The sequence below is a fragment of the Panthera uncia genome, assembly GCF_023721935.1.
Source record: "Panthera uncia isolate 11264 chromosome C1 unlocalized genomic scaffold, Puncia_PCG_1.0 HiC_scaffold_4, whole genome shotgun sequence".
Lineage (NCBI taxonomy): Eukaryota > Metazoa > Chordata > Mammalia > Carnivora > Felidae > Panthera > Panthera uncia.
In genome coordinates this window covers 81,932,032-81,953,362 of record NW_026057585.1, presented here as the reverse complement: position 1 = coordinate 81,953,362, position 21,331 = coordinate 81,932,032, and positions in this window count along the sequence as shown.

Below are 21,331 nucleotides of genomic sequence, written 5' to 3'. Positions count from 1 at the left end.
CATTTTTACGGTGATAAATTCCTTTTAATGTGCATTATAAAAATACACATAACTCGCCCATGAGTTTTGTGACTTTCCATTTGTGAGAGTAATAGAAAGCCTCTTTTTAAAACAGACGCCTTTAAATAAAAAAGCGGTGGGTCGGCTTAAAGAAAACCATCAAGCCCACCGCTGGCCAGGAGGCAGGCAGATGTGGCAAACAGCCACGGAGCAGGATGGGCATCCCCGGTTTGGGAATTCTGGGCCGAGGGAAATCTCACGGTAGCTGTGTGATCTCAGACAAGGCGTTTGATCTCTCTCTGAGTTGTTGTTTCCGCGTCCGCGAACCAGAGGGCAGAGGCTCTACCTTGGAGAAGACGAAATGAGATCACGTGCAAACACGTCTGTCTGTTTCCTCCCTTCCGGGACATGCCTGCTCCCCACGCCCGCCCCCACCCGCAGGGCTGCTGAGAAGAGGCAAGGTTGGGACTCGAATTCTGGTCCGTCTGCTCCTGGGTCCGGGGCACCACCTCCCTTCCCAAACCGATGGAGTTCTGATTGATCGTGAGCTCCTTGCTGCCCCCACCACCTGCCGGGCCCTTGGTGGGAGGGGGAGACTCAGTCACTCCCCCACGGGGTGGAAGCCCATTCCTCTTTATTTCCATCCCCTCCAAACCTCCTGAGAGAGGGATGCTTGTTCTGCAAAATATCAGACCTCTCGGCCAAGGCCACTGAGGTAAGCAGACTAAAGATACCCAGAGCTCAATCCCTGGATTTAGAGATTTAATCCCACGGTGAAAGGGACTTTGCAGGGGTGACTAAGACCCGAGCTGGGAAGGTTGTCTTGGAATATCCAGGTGAGAGGCCCCAGGTAAGCAAAACAGAATCATCAAAGTGTCTCGCGCTCACCATCAAAAATGTAAGCACAAGGGACACCTGGGTGGCTCAGTCGGTTAAGCGTCAGACTCTTGATTTCCTCTCAGTTCATGATTTCACGGTTCACGAGTTGGAGCCCCACACGGGGCTCTGCTCTAACAGCGCAGAGCCCGCTGGGGATTCTCTCTCCCTCCCTCTCTGCCCCCTCCCCCCGCACGCTCTCTCTCTCTCTCTCTCTCACTCAAAATAAATAAATAAACCTTTTTCAGGTAGAGATTGGAAGATGCGGAAGTGCTGACTCCAAAGATGGAGAAAGGAGCCGACAGCGAAGGAACACAGGCTGCTTCTAGAAGCTGGAAAGGGGCACAGACTTTTCCCTGTCCAAAGGGAATGCACCCCGCTGACCGCTGATGCCCTCTTCTGATTTTAGCCCGATGAGAGCCATGTTGGACTTCTGTCCTCCAGAATATGGTAAGGGAATAACTTTGTGTTGTTTACACTGTGATTTGTTACAGCAGCGACAGGAAAGACATGCTGCCCCTCGGTAGAGTCCACGCTGGACCCTGGGCCCCTCCAACACTCCACGGAAGCCACAGTCCCCATCCTCACACGTGCAGCCCTTGGCCTCCTCGCTGTGGACCTTGGGCAAGTCACGGGCTTCCCTGAGCCTCGATTTCCTTTTGCCACGTGTCCTATAACGATAACGCCCATCTTGCTGTTTGTGAAAACGACCTAAGGAAATGCCCAGGTGGGCGGCAACCCGGCACGTGCCCCTTACGCCTCTTCAGCCCGTTTCCATGACAAACGACAAGGTTTGGGCTTCTCCAGGCTTCTTCCTAACCTCACCGTAAACTGGTGGAAACCTTGCAAACTTGTGACCTTCCGAAGCCCAGAGAAGGAGAAGAAGGTGTTCCAGATTTCCATAGCAGCAGCCCGGCGGGGATGCACCTGCCACGACGCCAACCTCCTGAGTGTCACTTCTGACAAGGGATCTTCGGGGACTCCCATCTCCTAGCTGGTCACCTTGTGTCCCCAAAGCATCCGTACCTCCAGCTGCTTGTCCCGCCTGATGTTCTTTTAGTATATATTTCAACAGACTTCTCGGTTTCCTCAAAGGCAGAGTTGCTTGTGAGCTTTCTTTGTTGGGCCAGAACATCACTGGGACTTCCCTCTTCACCCACAGGCCTGGCGGTAAAAATAAAACCCGCCACGACTCCTCCAGGTTTCTTATTCAAACAAAGAGCTGGGGAGTCTTGCCCTCTCAGTTAACCTGCAGTGTTCAGGAGGGCCTGGCTCCTAGTCACGACTCAACAGCGGGAGCTACTTTGATAGGATTGTTGCCAGGATTCTTCCTGGCATTAGCTAAGCCCTTTCCCAGCGAGTAACTCAGCTGAGCGTCCCCCAGCCCCAGCCTGGAGAGGAAGGCGGCAAAGAGGTGTCAATCGATCGGCCCCTGGCAGGCCCGGAGGGGGCAGTGGCTGGTGCACGCAGCTGGTCAGCGGCCGAACCAGAATGTGTCCCCCTGCCTGGGGACAGCTGCTTAGGAGATGAGTGGTGCTGCCCAGGGTAGTTCCGGGGCTCTCTTCCCCAGAGGGCTCCTGCGTGCCCTCTGCAGCTCACCCGGGGCCAAGGGACAAGCTTCCTACCCGACCACCAGCCTATAATTTCCCCCTGGCTGCCCTCACCACCCCACTCCCACTTTTGAGATTTGGAGCTGGGACCTGCAGGGCCAAGGCCGGTGGCCTGGAAAATGTGAGAAAACACGCAGTACTCTTTCCCCTCTCTTTCCGCCCAAACCCGCCTGCCGGCCAGGGGCCCGGGGCCTGCACACGCAGCCTCGGGGTACCCCCCCAACACACCCCTGCCCTGCAGAAGGGAGCCAGACCTCGACCTCAGAGGGTCATCCTGGCAAGGAACGCACACAAGCCCGTGACCAGGCCGTCGTCCCGTGGACAGGCGGAGCCCCTGAGGTGGTCTGGCCAACACAGGGTCAAGGAAGCTGTTCTCAGCCAAGGAGATCAAAGGTCACTGGCTGCACCCAGGGGCATAATCACAACCTGTACTGCTCTGTCATTGCTGCCGTGGGCTCCCCTGGGCTGCGGGCCCCAAGGTGATGGCACCACAGTCAGAAAAGGCACCGGATGTAAACAGTATGAAGGGCCACGCCAGTGCCCTCCAGCTGAATACCAGCACCTCCCTCCACGCAGCTGTTAACCACACCCTTGGAAAGAACCTCCTAGATCCAGGTCCCTAAAAAGTTGGTGCTAACGTGCACACCTGCCATTGAGACCACAGTTAAGAATGATCTCACTGGGGCATTTCCCCCAGATAGGGGATTTTTACGTAACCAAATAAAAACAACAACAACCAAACAACAAAAGCGACAGGCCCTGGAAGAGGCTTAAAGAAAAAGAAAGGCAGAGAACTACTATTTCGGGTTCTGGCCAATGTACTATTAAGGGACTTCTGGGAAATCTATGGTTACCCTGATCAGAAAGGGACAGGTTCCACAAATGCCTGCCCTTCTACCCTTTGTCCGAACTCCCCTATCACCGCCAGGAATGCAGGCATTCCTGCGTGGGGGAGCAGCAGCTATTTTGGAAGCATGAAGACAAGAGCCATACCCTAAGGATACTGGCGGAGAGAGACAGAGCCCGGAGTCCTGAGCGCATCACAAAGCCTCTGCACCGGCCCGGAGCCCTCTTCCTCTGGACACCTTGTGACATGAGAAACAGAAACCCTACCCAGGTCTTTTTCATTTGATATCCATGAATATCCATTCAACAAGAGGCTTGTGTTAGGTGCTCTGGAACGCAGCAGGGGACGAGACAGACATGGTCCCTGCTCTCACGGGGTGAACGTTCTGGGGGGGCGGGGGGGAACAAACAAGGACCGGCAGAAACAAGGCCATTTCAGCAAGTAAACACTTCGCTCTGCGGCCTGCACCGGCCTGGCTTCCCGTCTTAACTGGAGGAGAACAGACTCGCTGTGGGACCTGGAATGGTCATCTCTCAATCCACCCCGACTCCCCGTCTGTAACACCAAGGAGGCGTCCCACGCCACACTGTCTGAGGCCTGGCACCCCTTGGCCAGGCCCCGGGGCCAGGCAGGTCATCTACTCGGAGCAGCTGTACCCGGCGCCTGGACACCCTCCAGCCTGACTGCGTGGCCTCAGATTCCTTGGCACTGACTAAAGAGCCGGGGGGCCCCGGTCGGCGGGCCCAAGCCTCCTGACTGCAGCCCTTTAAGGGCCGCCAATAAATCTCAAGCAACTGCTGAAAGCTCGGTCCCCAGCCGGCTGCGAGCTGAAGAGGCCAACTGCGGCCGAGGCTTCTCCCTGCCAACACTGGGCACGGCCCTGGGCAGGTGGGCAAGCCGGGCGGCGATGAGGCAGCCCCACTGGACTCTGCTGTTTCCCCAGGGGCCACCGCCCCTGCTCTGGTCACCCCCCCCCAGTGGCCGCTAGCCACCTGCCCGGGTCAGCTACTGAGCCTCACCACCCCCAACACAGCCTTGCATGTATATGTATATATACATATATGTGGAGTGATATATACACATATATATGCGTTTGTGTGTGTGTGTGTGTGTGTGTGTGTGTGTGTATTCTTCAACAATTAAAAACACTGGACAAATGAGGAGACCACTGAGGACCCCTGCGTGTCCCAAAGGCCACACCACCTCCCACAGAATCTGCCCAGAAGCCGAAAGTCCGGCGCTGTGCTCGTGAGGCTGCCCTAATAAGAGGCACCTGTTCAGATCCTGTGGCTGCACCCACACCAGCCTGAAGGTCAAGGGAATCCAGGCCTGCTGGTGGTCCCCCTCTAGGGAACAGAGCAGCTGTGTGAATCTGCCAGGCGACCGCATCACTCATTTATCCATTCAACAAGCCCGTATTGCGTGCCCACCATCTGCAAAGCTCTGAGCTAGGCCTTGGGGACAGAGCAGCGAGCCACACAAAGGCGCTGGCTGCAGGGCACTCCTATTGCCCGCCAGATCTCAGCCCCTCATAAGAGTCAGAGTGGGGGCCTCCTGCCCCTTCGGGGCTCCTCCAGCCTGGGCCAGGCGGGGGCCACAGGCAGCAGCCCCAGCGACTCCAGCCAAAACCCAACTGGGGAAGATAAAGGCCAGTCACAGTCATGACATTAGTAAGAGCAGCACGGGGACGGGTAACAATACCACTTCTTAGTCAAAGGCATAATGCAGATGCACCTGTGATCTAAAAAAAGCTGTCCCCTCAATGAGAGGGGTGTCAGGTGCAGGGGAAGTCCGCAGACCCTGGAAGGGGGCACACCCAGGTTCACTCCCCATCTTTGCCCCTAGCAAGCTGTGAGACCAGCCTCACCACCTCTCTTAGTTTGCCCATCTGTAAAACGGGTGTAACAATAGTCCAGCTTTCTTGCAGAATTATTATAAAGATCAAGATAACGATGGGGATGTTGGATTGGACATCAATGGGGCATCTATTCTTCCCCCGATCGATTGCCGTCCCCCCTGCCAACCATACTTCTTAAAGGCTGATTCGGAACAAGCCCTGTTTGGCTCAAGAACATTCAGCGGCTCCCCATAGCCCATAGGATCCATTCTCTGGCAGCCGCTAATCAGAGGCCGTTGCTCTGTCCACGCCACCCCAGTAAAGCCAAAACCTTCTCTGAGGTCTTCTGGATCCATCAGAGTGGGGCAGCTATGAGGCCCAGAGCCCCGACCATGTTGTCCCCGCCCCCCAAAGGTACCTGGGCCAAGAGGGCTGGGGAGGGGTACAAGGCCTAGAGACGTCACCGGCTTCACCAGCCTCAGCTCCACCCCATTCGCCTAAAACCCCACTACCCTGGAGGGAAACGTGGGGGTGTTTGTGGTTGGACAAGTGTGCTATTTCCCATGGGGCTAATCTGATGTTGACATTTTCCACCCCACCCCCCCAGCTGTTTTGCTAAGCTGCTCCTGCTGGGGAGGCGGGGGAGAGGGGAGAGGGGGCCGGGGTCTGCCCCCGAGGGGGTTCCCAGGGATGACAGAGGGCAGCGCTGAGGGGGCAGCCTGGCAGAGCACCTCCGGAGGGTTGGCTTTTCACATGCGTCGTCTCACTGAACCCCCTGAAGGCGCTGTTCTTCTCCCCATTTTACAGACTAAGAAACTGGGGATTCCTGCGGTGAATCGGTTTGCTAGGAGTACGTTCAGGCTTGAAATCCTGTATACTTTCCACACCACGGGACCACCCGATGCTGCTCAGGACTCAAAAGAAATGTTGAGATGCACGCAGGGTGGAGACCTTCTCCTCTTCTTCGTTTCCCGTCCAACGATGCCTGAGAGTATCCTGTCAACCCCTCTCCCTAAGGGGAAAGCAAAACCCTCGCCATTCAGTTTTGTAATCGATTTTGAACAGCTAACAAAGGTACGTGGCACCACACTTAAAGTCTACGAAAGACTATAAAATGAAAAATAAGTATTCATCCCCCCCCCCCAGGGCAACACTATTACCCGGTTTCTGATGTTTCTTTCCAGAGATTACTATGCCACACACATACCATTACCGAGAATGGCAGCCTATCTTCCTTAAACACGTTCTGCACCATGAGTTTTTCACCGAAAAATACGTTTGGAGCTTGTTCCGTATAAGCACACGAAGAGCGTTTCCAGTCCGGATTATGGCTGCATTGTCCTCCTTCGAGTGACTGTCTCACGACTAGAGAAGCTTTCATGGACGTCCAGTGGATGGGAGACTGGTCTCCAATCTTTTGCAAATCACAAACACTACAGCAATATGTATCCTCGTATGTGCATCAATTTCACACTGTTCGAATACATGTGTGAGATAAGTCCCTAAAAGCCGAATTACTCGGCTAAAGGGTATGAGTGTGCCAGTTTTGATCAAAATGGACAAAGTGGTCTTCACAGAGGCCGTACTAATATATGTTCCCACCCGTGACGTAAGAGAGCCCCCGTTTCCCACATCCTCACTAACACAGTGAGTTATCAAACTTTTAATCTTTACCGATGTGAGAGATGAAAACATGGCTTGCTTTGTGGTTCATTTCACAGGTAAAGAATATTCTCACGTGTTTCGGAGCCATTTGCGCTTCCTTTTCTGTAAACTGGCTGGATCCTTAGCCCATTTTCTTCCGTTGGTCGGGGAGTCTGTTTCTTATTGATTTGAAGGCACTCTTTACGTATTCAGGAAGTTAATCTCTGGTCAGTAATAGACGTTGCAAGCATTTTGACACAGTTTATCTTTTGGCTTGCTGGTGAGTTTTGTGACCATTTTTAAAGGAGCTTCGAATGTGTTGATATTGTAAGTGTCAGTATCTGTTAAAATGTCAGGTTATAAACATATTCTTACCTGGTTTGTTTGGGTTTTTTTGTTTGTTTGGGTTTTTTTTTTTTTTTGCCTTTTTTTTTTTTTCTTTTCTTTTTTTGATTACTTGTGTGCCCTGGGTTTGGTAACATTTTTCAGGCCCTGATGATGCCGTCTCTTCTTCCTGTTGTGTATTACTCTGGAGTGGAGGCTGAACCAGGCAAGGTGCAGAGCAGGTGTCCATAATGCTTGTCCACAGGCTGCCTGGGCTACTGGAAGGGAAGGAGTACAGACCACAGGAGGCCATGCGCTATACTGGGAAGAGCACTGTGCCGGGGGCCACTTCTATTTTACTGGCTTTCTGTCCTGACTTAGTCTGTGCCTCCGTTTGCTCATTCATGAAATAAGACGAACTTCCCCCATGGACCTTCAATGGTTATATGTGGCAGGACGTTAAACGGAAAAAGCAGAGAGATTGCACAAGGAGGAACAGTAGAGACCTCCAGAACCGTCTCTGCCCCTAGGTCACTGTGCCACCCGACCCAACTCCCTCCTCTTCTCTGAGCTTCAGAAGGAGAAGGTGTTCTAGACGCTTGCCAAGCTCCTTTCCTGCTCCCCCGTCTCTGTCCCACTGCCAAACTATTCCTCCTTTGAGTCTAGAGGTTGGAATTGAGCCCAGGCTGTGGCAGTCAAGAGAGACCTCCAGGAGGAGGCAGGAGGCAATCTGGGAGCCAAGCGAGAGAGGATGGGTGTGCAACCGAGCCCCTGCTTCGTAGCACACCGGCATACCTTACTTGGCCAGTCCTCACAACAACCCAGTGATCCAGCAACATTGGATTCCCATTTTACAGATGAGAAAAACGAAGCTTCGGGAGGTTAGTTTGCCCAGGATCCTACGGCCAGTACACGGTAGGGCTGGGGCTCAAATGCTGGCTTGTTCTTGGCTTCTTTGAGGGTTGCAGGGGGTGGGGGCGGCTGGGCCAGGGTACAGACAGTGGTTGCCAGTCCGTGGCTCTCCTGTGGCAGGAGCGTGGATGGGGAGGTGGCCAGAGCTGGGAGACAGGAGGCCCACGGACAAGGCAGGAGGTGGGCGGGCTTTGTGTACGTCCCCACAGCCGGCCCCACGCAAAGGCCAGAACAGGGCCAAGCCGCTCCCGGGCCCGGCTAGGCCCACTCCTCGCTCCTCGGGTCGCATCTCAACTGAGCCTTGCAAAGCCCGCAGCGGGGTTTCCCCTGGGCCTGGGATGCCGCAGCCCCAGCCAGGCCGCCGCCGTCTCCACTGGGACAGAAAGCGGGGGTCTGTCCTTCTGCCCCATGCCAGCCGCTCGGGGAAAACAGTCGGCGGAGCCTACCAACCCCGTGCTTCCTGTGGCTGCTGCACTTGGCCTTCTCGCAGGGCACACGCCTCCAGTCTGCATAGCCCTCGCCTCGCCCGGCACCTTGCAAGCTGCTCGCGTCGCACGCTCACCTTCGGCACCTGGCCCCTGAACACTTGAGTTTGAGGACCTGAACGAGCAGCGTGGAGACACTGGAGGTCAGTGTGCTGGGAGAGGGGAGCTCTGAGATCGCGGGGAAGGCAGCGGACATCCCGGAGCCCCACCGTGGAGCACGCAGCGTGGGGACTAGAACTCGGGATTCCTGACTCCCACCTCAGTGCTCGCTGACCTACCTCCTGTCCCCTCCCCAAAGCCCCGGGGGGAGAAGCCGAAACCCCCAAGGGAAAAGAATGGAGAAATGAGTGTTCTTCTGCTGGCCAGTCCTGCAACTCACGCTGTGACCCAAGGCAAGTCCCTGCCACCTCCAGGCCTCAGCTTCCCCATCCACACAGAAGGAGGTTGGACCAGTGACATCCTGGGCTTCTGGGAGCAACTGGGTCCACCTCTCCTCCTCCCTCCCAGAGACCACAGGGGACAAACGACACGTTCCTTGGGCCCGTTCCGCACGAGCTAATATTGACCCAGGGCTGTTTCCTTTGGCCACACGCAGGGGCTGTGTTTGCTCTGGCGGGACCCCCAGCCTTGCCCGCGCCCCTCTAGGCTCTGGCTGTGCTGGCCGAGGCGGGAGGGGCCGGGTGGAGGACGCGTGCCCCATGGGCCAGGAGGCGAAGCAGAAACCACTGAGAGGCCCAGGGCACGATCCCATGACCCCCACCCACCCAGCTTTGAAAGCTTCTAGTGTGTTTTTCAAAAATAAGGACTGCCCAGATACCGTTATAAAACACCTGGGTTTTTTTGAATGCTGTGTTTCATAAATAAACTCTGAGTGCACACCTAACATGCACGCACACGGCACGATAAGTGCACGTTCTGCCTCGTTTGGGAATCACATGGGAAAGTTAGGCCCTTCCTTGAAGAAACGGCTGACGCCAGTGTTGGGCCAGAGACAGAACAAGATAAAGAAGGTCATTTGGGGGCGCCTGGGTGGCTCAGTCGGTTGGGCGTCCAACTTCGGCTCAGGTCATAATCTCACGGTCTGTGGGTTCGAGCCCCACGTCAGTCTCTGTGCTGACGGCTCAGAGCCTGGAGCCTGCTTGGGATTCTGTGTCTCCCTCTCTCTCTGCCCCTCCCCCGCTTGCTCGCTCTCTCTCTCTCTCTCTCTCTCTCAAAAATAAATAAGCATTAAAAAAAATTTTAAATAAAAGAAAGAAAGAAAGAAAAGAACAGAAGGTCTTTTGGTGCCAGAAAGGTAGGAAGTATTCAAGAAGGATGGGGACACAGGAGGCAGCATGAAAGGCCTCTCCAACCCCTTTGGGGCAAGAAAATAAAAAATAATAGTAATCCACTGTCATCCCCTGAACAAAACAGGTAGCTGTAAGTCGGTACTGATATGAATAAGTGAACAAATGAATTGAAAGTTTGATGAGGGGGGCGCCTGGGTGGCTCAGTCGGTTAAGCATCTGACTTCGGTTCAGGTCATGATCCCACGGTTTGTGGGTTCGAGCCCCACGTCGGACTCTGTGCTGACAGCTCAGGGCCTGGAGCCTGCTTTGGATCCTCTGGATCCCCCTCTCTCTCTGCCCTTCACCCGCTGGTTCTCTCTCTCTGTCTCTCTCTCTCTCTCTCAAAATAAGTAAATTAATTTAAAAAAAAAAAGTTTGATGAGGAACGGACAATTTACATGGACTCAAAGTCCCTCCCTGCAAAATGCTTTCTCATCATGAAATGGGGGAAGAGTAACATGACAGTGGAGAAGGGCAGGCTGACCCCGGTCAGCATATCCAGGGGATTTTATCAGTGTTGTGTTTGGGGGGCGTGGCAGGGGGGGGGAGGGCGGCGACTCATGAATCTGTTTCAAGCCCAGATACCCAGAAGAGGCCAGGAAGAGAAACAAACTGCCTTGAAAGAGGCCAGGTCCTCCTACCTCCTCCAGCAAATGAGAGATATGGACATCCGGAGAGGGCACAGCGTTGCCTGAGGCCACACAGCAAGTGGGGCAACCAGGCACCAGCGGCTCCCTTCTTTGTGCGTTTCTCTGTCCCTGCTCAGGCTTTCTGAGGCCTCCCCTGGGATTCTGGGCAGCAACTGGTCCCCTGGGGCCGACGAAAGACAGACACAGGAGCCCTGAGCGCCAGCCCTCACCCGCCTTGACCTGCGCACTCTCTTAAGTGAGTCTGTTCCCGTGTCTGGCCCTCCAGCCCCCATCTGGTCCAAGAGACAAGCTCAGTCCCTCCTATGCTCTCACTAGTGGCTTTCTCTGCAGCTGGGAGGGGACTTGGGCTCGGCCACTCCAGCCTCTGACCCGCTGGACAACCTGGGCCAGGTCACTTAACCTCTCTGTGCTTGTTTTGGTGTCAGCACGTGGCAGGATAACATGTCGAAATGCCCACCAGTGCCTCTCTCCCCAGAACTCCCAGGGTCCCCTCCCCCCATCCCCCTCCCTTCCTCCCCCCACCCCCCAGTCCCCACGGCTGGGGGCAACCATGCTGCCAAAATAAGGAATATTTCCAGTTCCCTGCCTTCTGAGTTTCCAAAGTCCAGACCCTGCCATAGTGTAGAAAATGTGGGAGCCCACGTGATGAGCCGGAGGCGTCCTCCTGCCCTTGAGGCCAGGTGGATCTCCAAGCTCCAGAGGAAGCACGCAAGGAGCAGTGGACAGAGCTGGGAGGCCGGGGGTCCCCAAGAGCCCTCCTCTGCAGTCTGAGTTGTCCAGATGGCTCTGGACCCAAGACAGAGGGAGGCCCTGGGATGTGGTGAGAGTGGAGGTGCCGCCTGGCACAGGAGCCAAGGTCGTGGCCCTTCCTGGGGGCAGATGCGGCAGCCAGAGCCCTGCCCCTCGGCGGGCGCCCAGAGAGCTCTCCCCTCAGACGGGCAGGTACTGTGCAATGCCCGTCCCTGTCCCCATGGCCACACATGCCCAGCACCGACGTGGCCCCAGGGAGCCGGTGGCTCTGAAAGGGACTTTGTGATCAGGAATGAGGGAGGATTCAGCAAGACTGGACAAGAACAGGGACAACGCAGGGGAAGCCAGAAGACGACAACGTCGGGGTCTAATGTGTCCCTCCCCACCAGTGTCCCCGGCGAACCCCCCGGCCATAAGCAAAACCCCGGGACAGGGCCAGGGGGCCAAGAATGGCTAGAGGATGACGTTTTCATGACTCGGGGGGTGAAGACCTCAGGAGGTAAAAAGGAAGCTGCTCTCCTCACACATCTGTGTTTGCACTTCCCAAGTGCTCCCCAGCACACGTTCGTGAGCAAGCAAGCGAGCAGAGCAGCGGCCCCGTTGGAGCAGGCCTCCGCCCCCCTGCGGGGCCAGCTGGGCCCGAGCGTTCCGACGGCCCTCACAGCGACCTGATCTGCCACCCTGGCGGTCACACGGACACCGAGGAAATTGGCAGACACTAGCGGTTAGTGATGCTGTCGCCGCTGGTTTTGTTTTCCAGAAACTCTCTTTCCCAGCACATCCTTGACTAGAACCTCCCCCACAGGGGGTCATGGGCACAGGAAGATTATGCAGATTGCGTGCCACCAGGCACACACTAGATGTAAAGGGAAATGATGGCTGCTGTCGCTGCAACTGCCCGAACAGAGAGACAAGGAGGTCCGGCCTCACCTCCGAGCCTCGTCCCTTCCCCCTCTCACTGCCGGGGCCAGGCTTGGGGGATCTCGCAGCCCTGCGAATCATCAAAGCTGTCCCGTGTGAGGGACCCCCCTGAGAAAGCCTTTACTTACTACAAGACTTGTAAGGACGGAGGCCTGCTGGGGGGAGGCAGGTGGCACCTTCTCAGGCCCGCCCAGGGGAGCTGGGAACACCGGTCTCTGGGCAGGACTCAGAGAGAGCTAGCAGCAGGGTACTGAGCCCCTGACTGGGGGAGCGAAGTGGCAGCAAAGAGGGAGAGGGGCCCCTGGACACCTGGACGCTCAACTTAGCCAACTTCGTTCAGAGCTAAAGCACTCCATGGGGCGCCCGCGTGGCTCAGTCGGTTAAGCGACCGACTTCAGCTCAGATCATGATCTCATGGTTCGCGGGTTCAAGGCCAATGTCAGGCTATGCGCCGACAGCTCAGAGCCTGGAGCCTGCTTCAGATTCGGCATCTCCCTCTCCCTGCCCCTCCCCCGCTCACGCTCCGTCTCTCTGTCTCTCAAAAAGAAATAAACATTAAAAAAATTTCAAAAGAAAAAAGAGCTAAAGCACTCCAGCGGGAAAATTACAGACTCGTTTTGCCCCGGCCCACGGGCTGTGTGTGTGTTTGTCATCAGCGGACAGGAAAACAGTTTTCTTCCTGGTCTCAGGCTCAATCGAATGCCCAGTCACGCACCGTGGAGGCCCCACCAACAGGTGACACTGAGTTTGTTTATGTTATTTTATTTTTATGTTTAATTTACTTCGGTTCAGGATGCCCCCGCCTGGTCCCGAGACCACACTGGCACGACCAGATCAGGACACTTCAGGATCCTGAGCCGGCTCCACCCAGCCCGGGTTTAGGGAACCCAGGGCATACGCCGGATTCCGGCCACCGACCAGCCACGGAGCCGAGCGGAGTGGTTCACGAGGGCGGGAGGGGGATTTCCAGACCTCGCTGGTTGGGGCAGTTTATTTGGATGAGGCCCAAGGAGCAGTGGCCAGGTGTCCCAAAATAACTCACGTGGCCAGGGCTGGGAGCCAGTGCCCCCATGGAAAATTTAAATTAATTCTTCTTGGCTGCAAGTCCGGGCCTCCGGAAGGGCCACCCAGAATCACCTGATGGCTGTGGTTCTGATGGTTCCAGAAGCCCGAGGAAGCCAGCCCCCCGGTGTCTGGGCTCCCTCACACAGCCAGAGGTCACGATACGCCCAGAGATGGTCGACCCAGCCACCAACTCCACAGACTGTCCAGAGGCCCCACTGCTAACTTTGTACAGCTGGGGAAACTGAGGCCAGAGTAGGAAAACTAAAACCCTAAGAGCAGAGGTGAGGCTTGTCCAGTGCTTGTGTGGGTCAGGCACTGTGCTGAGTGCAGATGAACACCGAAGACGGCAGCTGGGCGAGGGGGGGGGGGGGTGAATGCTGAATAGGTGAGTAGAGGGAGGGGGCCGCAAAAGTTCAAAGAAAGGGAATCCCAGCATGAGTCGTCGGAGACAGGCCTCGAGGGGGCCACGCAGGTGCAGTTTGAGCCCAGGAAAGAGGGGAGGCTGAGAAAGGTACGGGCACGGCAGGAGCAGGGCAGGCAAAGGCAGAGGTGGAGACGGCTGTCCCCCAGCACCCGCCTGGCAGATAACAGAGCACTCGAGGCACAGGTCGCGTTTCACAGCAAAAGGCCACCCTCGGGTCACACGGTAAGAAAGGGGCAGAGCCAGGGCTTGAGCCTCGTCCCTGGTCCCTAGGGGTGGGCCCTTTCCATGACCTGAGACTGCCCACCCAGGGGCTGCAGAAGCCAAGAGCGGCCCCCAGGGGCCCCGGCACCGCCCTCCAGCACCCTGCACTTGGGCCTCGGAGCGAAAGGGTCTGGCCTTGGGAATCTTCTGAGGAGAGAGCCTGGGGCCTCCGAGTCAGACCGACGGAGCCGCTCCCAGCTCCACTCGCGGTTTGCTGATGGTCATGGCCAATGCCACTGAGCTCCCACCTGCCACGTGCAACATCACATTCAACCCCCGACACTCAGAAGGGAGCCCTGGTATCATCCCCACTTTACAGATGGGAGGACTGAGGCACAGAAGATTATTAGCGACCGGCTCAAGGTTGCCCAGTATTAAGGGGCCAATCCAGGAGTTCAGACCTAGGTCACCTGACCCCAAGGTTGTCACCCCTCCCGGCTCCCATCTCCTCACAGCCACAGTGGCCCCTGAGGCGTAGTGGGGAGCTGTCAGGGGAGAAGTCAATGAAATCATGAAATACTGCTTCTCAGGGACCTGGCCCTTTCCCAGCCAGATAGCTTACATACCCCCAGGCCCCCATCCCCTTGACCTTCCCCAGGGTCCCTGGCACCAAAGACAAGGTCTGGCCCCTCCAGCCCATCAGGGGTTCAGGGGAACGGGGTTGCTCCAGGGGCCCTGGTGAGGGCAGGGACTGGGCAGCCAGGGGCACACCAGCCTCAGCCTCCTCCTCAGCCTCCTTCCAGCCATCTGGACCCTCCCTGCCCCCCTGGGCCCCCTGGGGACTTGGGGTTTGCATACATCTGATTAGCATAAATTAGCAGCTGCCAGCAGGAGGGAGGAATGTTGTATTGGGGAGGGTAGTGGGACGGGCGGCAGTCTTGTTTTTGGAAACCTTATGGAGTTCTGCTGAGGGCTCCCCTTGTTCAGAAGCCCCTGGATGGCGGACCCGTGTTTGTGTACCCAGCAGAGGCCCACCCCAGCCCCCGGTGAGCCCACGGCCGGCAGGCTCCAAGGATAACACAGAGGGAAAGAGCGCGATGCCCAGGAGGGGGCACGATGCCCCAAGGAACGTGGGGTCTGCAGACTCCAGACCCTCAGCCGGGGCTCCTAACACACACAGAGAGGCCTTTCTCCAGGGTAGTGGGGTTCTCGGAGGGAGGGACCCAATGGCCTCCTCCAGCTTGCTCCCCGGCTGGGGCAGCATCCACAGAGCCCTTTCGGCTGGGTGCACCAACCCGGTTCCTGGGGGATGAAGCTGATGAGCTCTGACTCTCCCAGGAAAAGAAGGGGGATTTTTCATCCCAAAGAAGCCCCACTGTGTGCCAAGCCCAGCACTGGGTGCCTTCTGTGTCATCAAGGACCCCGTGGGCGATAGAGGGCATAGATAGCTTTTGTCTGCCAGATGGCCCTTCCCTCTGCCTCTGATCACTCGGCAACCTTTAGAGTCATTCTCTGGGTGACCCAGCAGCACGAGCTCTGGAACCAGACTAGGTTCATATCCCAGCCTCACCGTTCACCAGCTGTGCGCCCCTCTGCCTCCGTTCCTTTGCCCGTAAAACGGGGTCGCTGAAGGGAGCATTCAGTGAAGTCCAAGATCAAGGCACCTGCAGATTCAGTGTCTGGTGAGGGCCTGCTTCAGGGTTCATAGGCGGCTGTCTTCCGGAACATCCTCACATGGCAGAGGACAAGGGAGTCCTCAGGGTCCCTTTGACAAGGGCACTAGTCCCATTCCCGAGGGCTCTGCTCTCCTGGCCTAATCATCTCTGGAAGGCCCCACCTCCTAATACCATCAACTTGGGGGTTAGGTTTCAGCAGGCGGACTGCAGGGAGGGGGGCAGGGACGAGACCATTTCCTCCAGAGCCTGGAGTGCCCTTGGGGGCAGAGCTGCTAGGTGATGGAACCAAAAGCCATGGCCTAGATCCCAGGGTCCAAGGAGGGAGGGAGGGACGGAGGGGGGCCACTTTCTCTCTTCGTCTCCCCGTCCCTCCTGGGATGCCACGCTGGCCCTCTGTCGGATGGCTGCCGGAAGAAGGGAGAGCCTGGGTTTGAACTCCAGCCCTGCCATTTTCTGAACAACCCACATGTCTTCTCTGAGCCCCGTCTCCTCATCTGTAAACCGGGGAGAACAGTCCTTACTCCACTAGTCGGTGACAGCATAAAACGGATTGTCACATTGAGGGCGCCCCCCGCCCATTTAGCACCCAGCTTAATGCTCGTTTTTCTCTTCCCCCCAGACAAAGAGCAGATGGCCTCAACCCTCCAGGAAGCCAGAATGCCTCAGGCGTGAAGGAACTTTCATGGTCTCAATGGATCCTCAGGACGGGGATGGTAATCCCCATTTTAGAGATGGGGAAACTGGGGAGTCAGAATGGTCCAGTAACGTACCCAAGGTCACACAGCTTGTTAATGAGATCTCTCAAGCTTTGACCAAGTTGCCCCAAGTACCTGCCCCAGGGTTCTTTACAGTCAGGGCTGAGAGCTCACATCAGAGAGGTGAGGGTCTGGCAGGTGGTATGGGACTCATAGGGGGTGAGCCCTGAGGGCTCTGCCCAGCTTCCAGAGGCTTCCAAGCTCTGCCCTCCCCACTCCTTCCAAGCCTAGACTCTGGGTCCTGGGTCGAGGGCTCCCCATGCTGGCCATGAAAGGAATGTGTCCCGGGCTCCTGGAAATCCCAGGGAAGGCACCCGGTGGGCAGGCTAGGAGCTTGACCTCAGACTCTGCATGACTCCTACAAGGTACCTCTCTGAGCCCTGGTTTCCCATCTGCTAAGTGGGGATGATAACGGTCTGCAAAGGGCCTGGCACCATGCCCAGACCGGGAGTTCTCAAACCTGAGTGTGCATCAGAATTACCCAGAAGGTTGGTTAAAACCCAGATTGCTGGGAGTTTCCCATTCAGTCGATCCTCCCTCGATGGGGACTGAGAATTTGCACTTCTGACAAGTTCTCAGATAATGCTGAAGCTGCTGGTCTGGGGGAAATAGTGTTAATTCAAAAAAGACAAGACTGACAAGCACAGGAAAAGATGCTCAACAACATTAATCATTAGAGAAATGCAAATCCAAACTACAAAGTACCGCGTCGTACCTGTTAAGATGGCCTCTAGAAAAAAAGCAAAAAGGAAACCACAGGTGTCGGTGAGGCTATGAAGGATCCTCGGTGCCTGCTGATGGCAACGTCAAATGGCGTGACCAACCGTGGAAAGTGGTATGGCGGTGCCTAAAAACCAAAACCAAAAAAATCAAACACAGAATTGCCATATGATCCAGCCAATCTCACTCCGGGGGATCCACCCAGAAGAACCGCGAGCAAGGTCTCAGACAGACAGATATCTGTGCACCTGCATCCAGAACAGCATTATTCACGACAGCCAAAAAGTTAGGAGCCACCCAAGTGTCCGTCCACGGATGAACGGATAAACAACATGTGGGGTACACATGGAATATCGTTCAGCCTTAAAAAGGAAGGGAATTCTTGAGCGCCTGGGTGGCTCAGTCAATTAAGCATCTGACTTAGGCTCAGGTCATGAGCTCACGGTTCGTGGGTTCCAGCCCCGCATTGGGCTCTGTGCTGACAGCTCAGAGCCTGGAGCCTGCTTCGGTTTCTGTGTGTGTGTGTGTGTGTGTGTGTGTGTGTGTCTGCCCCTCTCCTGCTCACATTCTCTCTCTCTCTCTCTCTCTCTCTCTCTCAAAAATAAATAAACGTTTAAAAAAATTTTTTTAAAGGAAGGAAATTCTGACATACGCCACAACATGGGCAAACCTGGAAGACATCATGCAGAGAAATCAGCCTGTGATTTCTGCTTCTATCAGGCCGCTCGAGTGGGCAAAGTCACAGGGACAGAAAATAGAATGGGGGTGCCAGGGACTGGGGGAGGAGGAAATGGGGAGTTAGCGCGTTATGGGTGCAGAGTTTGAGTGTGGGATGATGAAAAAGTTCCCGCGATGGATGGAGGGGGTGGCCGCACAGTGAGTGTACTTAAGGCCGCCGAAATATACACTTCCAGATGCTTAAAATGGTCGATTGTGTTATGGGTAATTCACCACAAATAATAGCCGATAATAGATAATAACTTGGCGCTTGAGTTGGGACCTGCAGGATGGGCATCCGTGCCTCCAAAGATGGGGAAGAGCGTCGCACGGGTGGGAATGGGAGCCCAGCCTGGGAGGCCAGCGGCAGACTCATCCATGAGACCCCCGAGTCTCAGTCTCCTCTCCTCAGAGAGCAGGATCCACCCTTCTCACAGAGACAAGGTACCCCAGTGGGGTCCGCAGAATCGAGAGGGGGGAGGGGAGCCAAACCAGGAACTTGGTTTCTCTGAGTGAGGTGGGGAGGTGGCAGGCAGGGTTACATTTGGGGGCCCAAAGCTTCCCAGGAACTATAGCAACCCCACCTCCACTCATCCCCCCAAAAGGAAAGAAAGCTGCTTCCCCCCTCCCCCCCCCCCCCCACTCCCCGGTTCCCCGGTACCCGCCGCCCCCCAGCCCCGCAGAAAACTCTCACCAGGGCCTCCACGAGCAGTGTTCCGAGAAGCCACCAGGGGGCGCACAGCACCCGCAAACCCGGCTCTCCGGACAGAGACAGGGAGGTTGACTGTCCTGGGGCATCTTCCTGGGCAGGGGCCTCCGAGGTCTGTTGAAAGCTGCCTCTGGGCGGGGGACACCCCGAGTCATGGACTCACAGCGCGGAGTCGCAAGGGGCTTAGAACGGGGACATTTTTACGGAGGGGAGGAACGCAGAGAGCAGAAGGCACCCACCCATGGTCACATGGCAGGTCAGGGGCAGAACAGCGCTGGAACCCCTGGAACCTGCCTCCCCCAGTACACTCACGCCAGCTCCTCCCGGGCCCCTGGAGAGCTCAGCCCAGACAGACCAGGGACCAAGGCAAAATGGAATTGGGCAGAGGCAGCTACGGTGCTCCCACCATCCCCAGGATGCTGAGTCATGGGGACACTGAGACACAGAGAGGCAGAGCAGGCCAGCGCCCCAGAGTGGGTCCCAGTGAGCCTCGTCCGCTCCTCCAAGGGGCGTATTCGGGGACAGTGCTGTGGCTGGCCAGGCAGGCCAGGCCACTGTAGTCTCTGGCTCAAAGCCCAGCAGAGAGCTATTTCACGGGAGCTGCGGTGGGAGAGCACTGGGGGTCAGGCCATTACAGGCCCATGGGGGACAGACCATCTGATGGGTCCCTGGGTCCCTCTCCGGAGGTAGCGGGACTCGGAGGGGAGATGTCAAGAGCTCCACCGGCCCCTGCCGGGCCTCCCGGCGCTGGTGGCTCCCGGTCCCACCTCCCTCCTCAAATGTCGACTGAAAACAGCACCTCCTCCCTGTGGAACAAGACCCTCCAAAGGCCCTCACCCTTCTAGTTCATTCTCACTTTCCAGCAGGGGAACCTGATGCCCGCGTGGAGACAGGGAGTTGCTCAGCGGGGCCCCCACACCTCAACCCCCCGCGGCCCAGGCCCCGTTTCACAGATGAGGAAAATGAGGCCCAAAAAACAAACCGTCCTGATATTGAAGCTCTCTGGGCTTCCCGTCGTTGCCCAGACCTTGGACGACAGCGGCACCCATAAAGTCCCTCCATGCCCCATGTCTGCCCCGGGTCAGAAGTGGGACTGGGCGGGGGACACTGAGCAGGTGAAGAGACCTGCACGGAAAGACCACAACTGAAGGCCAAGCAGGAACCGAGGGTGGCCCCCAACGCCTTTCCCAGCCACTCTTTCACTGACATCTGAAACGCTAGAGGCTGGAAAGCTAAAGTCTCGTTTTCCCAACTACCTTCCAGCCAAGGGTAGCCGGGGGAATGTTCCGGCCCGGGAGACCTAAGCGGGAGTCTGCTGGAAGGGCTTCACTTTCCAAATAAAAAGACGGAGCTTCCCCAAGTTGGAGACCTCTTGTCCTTCCACTACCTTTCTGCCTGGAATGCAAATGAGAGCGCTGGAGGTATGGCAGCCGCTTTGGAACGATAAGGGCAAAACCCACAAGTTAGGGACATTAGAGGGGAGACAGCCTGTTCTCTGACAATATTGCTAAGCTGCTGTACCAGCCCTAGATTTCTAATATGTGAGAATGATAAGTCCCGAGTTCTTTCAACGCTGCTAAGTTTCCTGTCGGTGCAGCCTACCGGGTTTGCACTCCCATCTGATATAGAGCAGCTCCGAGTAGGGGGTTAAGAATGTACTCAAAATCTTAGCTTACAGATTAGCAGCCGTGTGACCTTGAGTAAGTGGTTTTGTGGTCTCAGAACCTCAATTTCCTCATCTACTAAAGGAGCACACGTGTACCTACTGCAAACTGGGTGCCTCCAGGCCAGGACAGCACACACACATAAAGGTCAGCTCTTACTAGAAAGACAGAAAAGGACATGAGAAGAAACAGAGACTAGATGCCCTCCCCTCAGAAAAGGACGTTTGGAAATGAGGTTTGACGGAGGGAAATTGAACAGCAACTCTTGACAGATCAGGAGCCCCAGGCCATTGACTCCCCTCGCTTTTAATTAAGTGCAAAGCTTAGCAGACTCAGTTTACTGGGCCACCAGGCAAGGGGGCTGTTTTCAGTTCAGGGCGGGCTGAACTGAACACACTGGGGATGTGGGAAGGACCCTCCCACACCCACCCAACTTCAGCCTTCTAAGTCTCTTCTCTACCACCTATCACAGTCAGGCATTCCACTATTAGAGATTCATTCCTTTGGATATAACAGCTTGTGGGAGTTGGCTTCCGAATCTCCAAGGTCGGACTCGGGGCATGGGTCTTTGTATAATTTTCTAGGTGATTCGGGCTGGCACCCCAATAAAAAAGCTATGGTTGTAGGGGGGCGTCCAGAGGCCACTATTGAGGTAAGTGCCTTGAAACATGTCACCTTCCACGCTGTGGTGAACACGGCACCTGGGGGCAAAGGAGCGGAAGGAGAGGCACTCACACCTCGAAGCCATGTGTTAGAAGAGGTAAGGGGCGTGCCCAAGGTCACACAAGTAGCATCGAGGAGCTGGGATTCACACCCAGGCCTCTGCACTCCACGGCCCAGCCCCACCCCTGACACATGAACTTGGGCCAGTTCCTGAACCCCGCCATGCCTTCAGGTGCCCGTCTATAAAGCGGGGGGAAGGAGAGCAGTCGGGCCTTCCTAGGGTCCTTGTGGGAATGAACACAGAACCCACACACGGAAAGCACCTAGAGGGGCCGTATCTGGCACACGGTGAGAGCCACCGCTGCTTTGGCACCCTAGTCACTCCTGTGGGCGGGGAGGCCCCAAACAGGTGCCCCGGAGGGGGGAGGCAGGAAGCAGGCTGGGGGTGGCTGAGGCAGAGCCCCGCAAAGCCAGGGAGGGAAGTCGTCCCCAACAGTAATCACAATATCCGTGACATAACAGTAATCGAGGTCCACCGGGGCCCAGGGCCCTC